Source organism: Phyllopteryx taeniolatus, chromosome 2 (genome assembly GCF_024500385.1).
Source record: "Phyllopteryx taeniolatus isolate TA_2022b chromosome 2, UOR_Ptae_1.2, whole genome shotgun sequence".
NCBI lineage: Eukaryota > Metazoa > Chordata > Actinopteri > Syngnathiformes > Syngnathidae > Phyllopteryx > Phyllopteryx taeniolatus.
The window spans coordinates 9,172,868-9,179,107 of record NC_084503.1 but is presented as its reverse complement, the minus strand read 5'-3'; the positions used below and the strand labels follow the sequence as shown (position 1 = coordinate 9,179,107).

Here is a 6,240-nt window from a genome sequence, read left to right as displayed (position 1 = left end):
TATATCCACTATCAATATCAAACCTATGAACGAAAAGGCAATGTGTGTGGAACTAACCCAATTGACTTAATATTCATTAATTAATGTTTCAGCTAAAAGTTGAATATCGCATTTTTTAAATAGTTATTTGGGAATGTTTCGTCATGTCAAATGGTTTATATGTGCAAGTTTTAACTTGACTTCCTCTTTTAAGCCTTTCATTTTGAAGTGTACGCACTGGAACTCAGCATTTTGGCATGAAAAGTAACTTCACCCGGATTTCTTTTTTATTTTTTTAATGGCTGGAACCAAATGCTATAAAACGCTGCTTCCTTTCCCTTCCCACCGAAGAGGCACAAGGTTAGTGTTTGTGATACTGTGGGACAATGTTTATGTGAATTTTGTCCCAATTTATTGTGCTGTAAAGTTGCTACGGTGAAGTTTTAGCTCAATGTTGGACTTTTTTTTTTCTTCTGTCATCAGCTCTCACGTTGGTTTGAAGACTAAAATAAACGTTAAAAACCATCAGTGCAAAAGTGCAACCAACCGTTTAGCTTGTTAGCTGTCTCAATGTTGACATAGACATATTTTATTGTTTCACTCACCCAATTGACTGACAGTTGACTTCACTGAAGCTCCGCGCGGTGTAGGCTGAGGTTCAGAGCGCGCCAGACATTACACACCATGACAGCCTCCTTTGCACAATATAATCTTATTCCAAGTGTTGCACTGAAGCGACTGGTCATTAATTTTAACAAAGTTAGACATTTTTTCGCTGCCGTTGGGCACACGCTCGCCTTTGTGCAAGTTCTTCTTCATTGGTGTTCTCCGCTTCTTCGTTGGTTTTCACCACTTCCTATCTGGGGCCGGGGGACTAGGAACCGAAACTGGGAACCGAAATTTTTAAATTTTAACAATTCTGGTAGAAGCGGAACGTTAGTCCTGGTTCCAATCGGCTCTCGATTTTCGATGCCCAACCCTAGCTGCAGCTGTTTAATGCTCCTTTGGAGGAGTCCAGTCAGATCATTACAACAGTCAAGTCTACTTGAGTTAAAAAAATAAAAAAATAAAACATGCATTAACTTCTCCTGGTCTACTTGGCACATCCAAGCCTTCACTTTGGATATGTTCTTTAGCTGGTAGAAGGTTGACACCAAGGTTTCGGACTTAGTCTGTGTTTTTTAGAGAGTGACTCTAGGTATTCACTAAAAGCAATCCTCTTTTCTTTACTGCTAAAAAGAGTTACCTCGTTTTTTGTTGTTGTTTAATTGAAGAAAGTCTTGGCTCATCCAGTTATTTGTTTTAGACAGTGACACTGTTATGGACAGTATGAGGAAGACTCCTCAAATGCAAGACTCAATGGCACGAGTCAGTTCCAAAAAACACTGTTTAATAAACAGACAGGGGTCGGTACATGGGTGGGCAACCAGTGAGGACGAAAGTATCAAAAACGTGAGGCAAAAGGCAAGGTCGGGAATCAAAAACAGGATCAAGTCTTAGTATGAGTCAGGGATATGGAATAGAGAATGCTGGAATGTGAAAACAAGGTACAACAAACTGGTGACCATAGGGAAGGTGACAATATTATATACATGGGGTAATTAGGGTAAACAAGGTGCAGGTGGAGAAGATGGAAGGAGGGATCAGAGGGGACTTCTTGTCAGGCTTAAGCAGGCTGACGTCGAATGCCGGTTGGACCTGCATAGACCTTGGGAGCTTGAGTTTTACCGTGACAGGTTTGATGACCTTGGTGATGAGAGAGGGTCAGACGAACCTGGGAATGAGCTTCTTGGACTCCACCCGGAGTGGAAGATGCTTGGTGGAAAGCCAAACCTGCTGTCCCACCTTGTAGTTTAGGGCCGGTGTTCTACTGCGATCGGCAGCCGTCTTGTAGGTCTTTCCTTGGTGCAGCATCATTTGACGGGCTTGCTCCCAGATCCTCCTGCAGCATCTTAACAAGGCCACTGCAGATGGGACGGATGACTTGTGGACTAGCGCAGGGAACGGAGAGGGTTTGTAACTATGCACAAATGGTGACAGACCCGTGGATGCAGATGGGAGAGAATTATGGGAATATTCCAACCAAACCAGGTTTTGAGTCTATTACTTTGGGTTCTGTGAGGCGAGACGTTGGAGCCCATTCTAGTTTTTGGTTGCGCCTCTCGGATTGTCACTTGCACTCGGGGTGAAACCCAGATGGCAGCTTGACCGTTGCACCTATTAGATTGCAAAACTCTTTCCAAAATTGTGAGATAAATTGGGGACCCCTGTCTGATACAACATTCTTGGGAAAACCATGAATTCTGAAGACATTGTTTAGCATGACCTCGGCAGTTTCCTTGGCCGAGGGGAGTTTGGGTAAAGCAATAAAGTGTACCATTTTGGAGGACCTGTCCACAACAGTGAGGACAGCAGTATTCACTTTCGAGGGAGGCAAACCAGTCACAAAGTCTATAGAAAGATCTCCATTCAGGTTTTCAAAGGCAGTGGAAATGAGGGGAAGAGGGTACCTGTTTTTTCAGTTATTTTGTTGACTCCCCTGTCATCAATACAGGGTCGCAGGGTTTTGTCTTGTCGACAAAGAAAAATCCCGCTGCAGCAGGGACGAAGATGGACGAATGATGCCGGCTGCCAGCGACTCCTCCACATACTCCTTCATAGCCTTGTGTTCAGGGCCTGAAAATAGAAAACAATCTCCCTCGCGGAGGTGTGGTTCCCAGCAGCAAGTCTATGGGAGAGTCACAATAAGGTCTACGGGATGGAAGACACTTTGTTTTGGCTTTGGAAACCACTTCTTTAAGGTCATTGTAACAGGTGGACACTTGTGATAAATTGGGCTCTTCGGATGTCATCGGCGGAATTTCAGTAGTAACATTACCTTTGTCGTAACATAGTCTTGAAACAGTTCTGATGACAATTGCTCCCCCATGAAATAATTTGCCCTGCGGACCAGTCAATTTGAGGGTTAAGCAATATCAACCAAAGGCGTCCTAAATTGAGGTCGTAATTCATGACTCCCAAAACGTGTAAACTTATGTGTTCACAATGAGACTCTTGAAATGACCATGTGAGGGTTTGTGTGCGATGAGTAATCGTGCCCAGGAAACTACCATCAGCTGCATACACACTCCAAGGGTGTCTTACTCGATAGCTTTTAAGGCGCATCTGCCTAACGTTAAGAGAGTACAGCAGATTAGGATTAGAACCAGAGTCAATGAATACACGATCGGCTAAACTTAGTGTCGTCACTCTAGGAAGAATGTGCGCAGAATCCTCCTTAATAAGATTTAAACTCACCGCTCCCCATTTTTTGGTAACAGCATCCGCAACTTTGACGTGGCAGCTGCTCATGGAACGGCCCAACAGCCCGCAGTAGAAGCACCGCCCCTCAGTCAGCCGACGTTGGCGTTCCTCGGGTGAAAGACGAGTCCTGCCCAGTTGCATGGGTTCATCAATGTAGGTGGTAGCTGGCAGAAGAAGGCTGGGAGCAGGTGGCCTTACATGGTTAGGTTGTTCCATTGCGCTCGTCCTCCAAGCACGCCGTGATGCATGACGTTCCCTCTGCCGGCCTCTCTCTACCTCGCGTTGGAAGAGTCTCTTGTCAATTTTAATGGATAGTGCAATAAGAGTGTCCAAGTCGGTGGGCAGATCTCGTGGAACCAAATGGTCTTAACGCTGGGTAATATAGTGTTAAATATATTGTAGAAGTTATCATTAATTTGCTTAGCTTGCATTAGTATTATGGATGATTTTGAGAAAGGAAGATGTCTCGCCTTCAAGAAGATGACTCAGCAGGGATCATCCGATAGAAGGGCGCCGTGACCAAGGATGTGGCCGGGGACATGGCAGGTCTCATGTCTTCACCTTGAAACCCTCCCCTTAGTGTGTTGTGTCTTGTAAGCTTAGTAAGTTATGTCTTGTAACTCAGAAACCTCCCTATTTCAAATAAATACAGGAGTGACGGGAGAGATTGTTTAGAGCGTGATGAGAGGCTGTAATCTGAACAATCTCCCATACGCCCTCCTCATGAGCAAAAGAAACCAGCGTCTTCATTCCTTTTGTGTCTATTTTTATAGGTGTTGGGTGAGATAGATCCAACATATAGTCTTTGAAAAAAATGCATTGAATGGTGCGCTGTTGTTCCACTGACTCTTAGCCGCAAGAATGTGAAATTCAATCGTATACTCTGACACCATTCGATTGCCTTGCTGTATGGCGAGTAGGAACCTGTGCCGCCTCACAATCTGGAGTAATATGTTAAAAAATCTGGTCACAAAAGCCACCCAGGAATGATAGGTGGAAGAATTGTGGGTCCATTCAGTGATAGCCCACGCCTGTGCGTGACCAGTCAGGTGTGAGATGACGAAGGCAATCTTAGCCCACTTGGTTGGGAAGGCACCTGCTTGCAGTTTGAAGTGGAGATCAGACTGCGTAATGAATGGCTGCAATTTCCCGAGAACCTCCCCGGTTGGTAGAGCTGAGGAAAAAGCGCCGAAGTGGCAACTGGTGGCGTTGAAACTGGGAGTGGCACGACGGCAGGATCAGGTGCTGTGGCCGGCAGTCCCCCTCTCTGTAATGCAGTGATTATTAAATCAAATTGTGAGCCTACTTGTCTCATCATTTGAGACCTGACGCCCGGTCTGTTCACGCAAGTTCAAGCGGAGAGCACAAAGCTGCTCGTCTTGTTGTGTGAGCTGCTGTTCCTATAATTGGAGTGCATTACACATGGGGTCAGAGTCTGCTGAGTCCATATTGTGGCCAGTTCGTTCTGCCATGGACAGTACATGGAGGATGACTCAAATGCAAGACTCAATGGCATAAGTTAGTTCCAAAAAACACTGTTAATAAACAGGCAGGGGTCGGTACACAGGTGGGCAATCAGTGAGGGCAACAGAATCACGTGAGGAAAAGGCAAGGTCGGGAATCAAAAACAGGATCGAGTCTTACTACAAGTCAGGGATATGGAATAGAGAATGCTGCAATGTGACAACAAGGTAAAACGAACTGGCGACCACAGAGAAGCAGATACAAGGTTCTCTACATAGGGTAATTAGGGTAAACAAGGCGCAGGTGGGGAAGATGCACTCTGGAGCAGGTGTGCACAAGGCAGGGGGAAGCTAACAACCACAGCACACACAAACATGACAGAACTGAACTGGAGACACTGCTAGATAAATAGTGAGTATGGAAAGTATTCAAACCCCCTTAACCTTTTCACTCATTGTTATATTGCAGCCATTTGCTAAAATCATTTAAGTTCATTTTTTCGCGTTATGTACACACAGCACCCCATATTGACAGAAAAAAACTGAATTGTTGAAATTTTTGCAGATTTATTAAAAAAGAAAAACTGAAATATCACACAGCCATAAGTATTCAGACTCTTTGCTATGACACTCATATTTAACTCGGGTGCTGTCGATTTCTTTTGATCATCCTTGAGATGGTTCTACGCCTTCATTGGAGTCCAGCTGTGTTTCATTATACTGATTGGACTTGATTAGGAAAGCCACACACCTGTCTGTATAAGACCTTACAGCTCACAGTGCATGTCAGAGCAAATTACCATCATGAGGTCAAAGGAACTGCCTGAAGAGCTCAGAGACAGAAGGCACAGATCTGGCCAAGGTTACAAAAAAAATTATGCTGCACTTAAGGTTCCTGAGAGCACAGTGGCCTGCATAATCCTTAAATGGAAGATATTTGGGACGACCAGAACCCTTCCTAGAGCTGGCTGTCCGGCCAAACTGAGCAATAGGGGGAGAAGAGCCTTGGCGAGAGAGGTAAAGAAGAACCCAAAGATCACTGTGGCTGAGCTCCAGAGATGCAGTCGTGAGATAGGATGAAGTTTTAGAAAGTCAACCATCACTGCATCCCTCCACCAGTTGGCGCTTTATGGCAAGTGGCCCAACAGAAGCCTCTCCTCAGTGCAAGACACATGAAAGCCTGCATGGAGTCTGCTAAAAAAAAACACCTGAAGGACTTCAAGATGGTGAGAAATAAGATGCTCTGGTCTGATGAGACCAACATAGAACTTTTTGGGCTTAATTCTAAGCGGTGTGTGTGAAAAACAACAGGCATTGCTCATCACCTGTCTAATACAGTCCCAACAGTGAAGCATGGTGGGTTGAATACAAAGACATACCTCTCGTTTACTCTACTGACCAGTAATGGTAACTCAACCAAAGAGTGGCTGTTTTGTTTAAAATTTGCTATACCTGCATAAACTACCACTCAGTGTGAACAAAAAATGTGATGATG

General features: G+C 44.7%; 1 long non-coding RNA gene across 1 annotated transcript; it reads right to left on the bottom strand.

Moving 5' to 3' along the window:
- Positions 1-1,358: 1,358 nt before the first annotated feature.
- Positions 1,359-6,196, bottom strand: LOC133474524 (uncharacterized). The gene is made up of 3 exons (XR_009787528.1): positions 3,481-6,196; positions 1,754-3,409; positions 1,359-1,677 (listed from the first exon to the last, which is right to left on the bottom strand). It is a non-coding gene; the product is annotated as an uncharacterized LOC133474524 (long non-coding RNA).
- Positions 6,197-6,240: the final 44 nt, after the last annotated feature.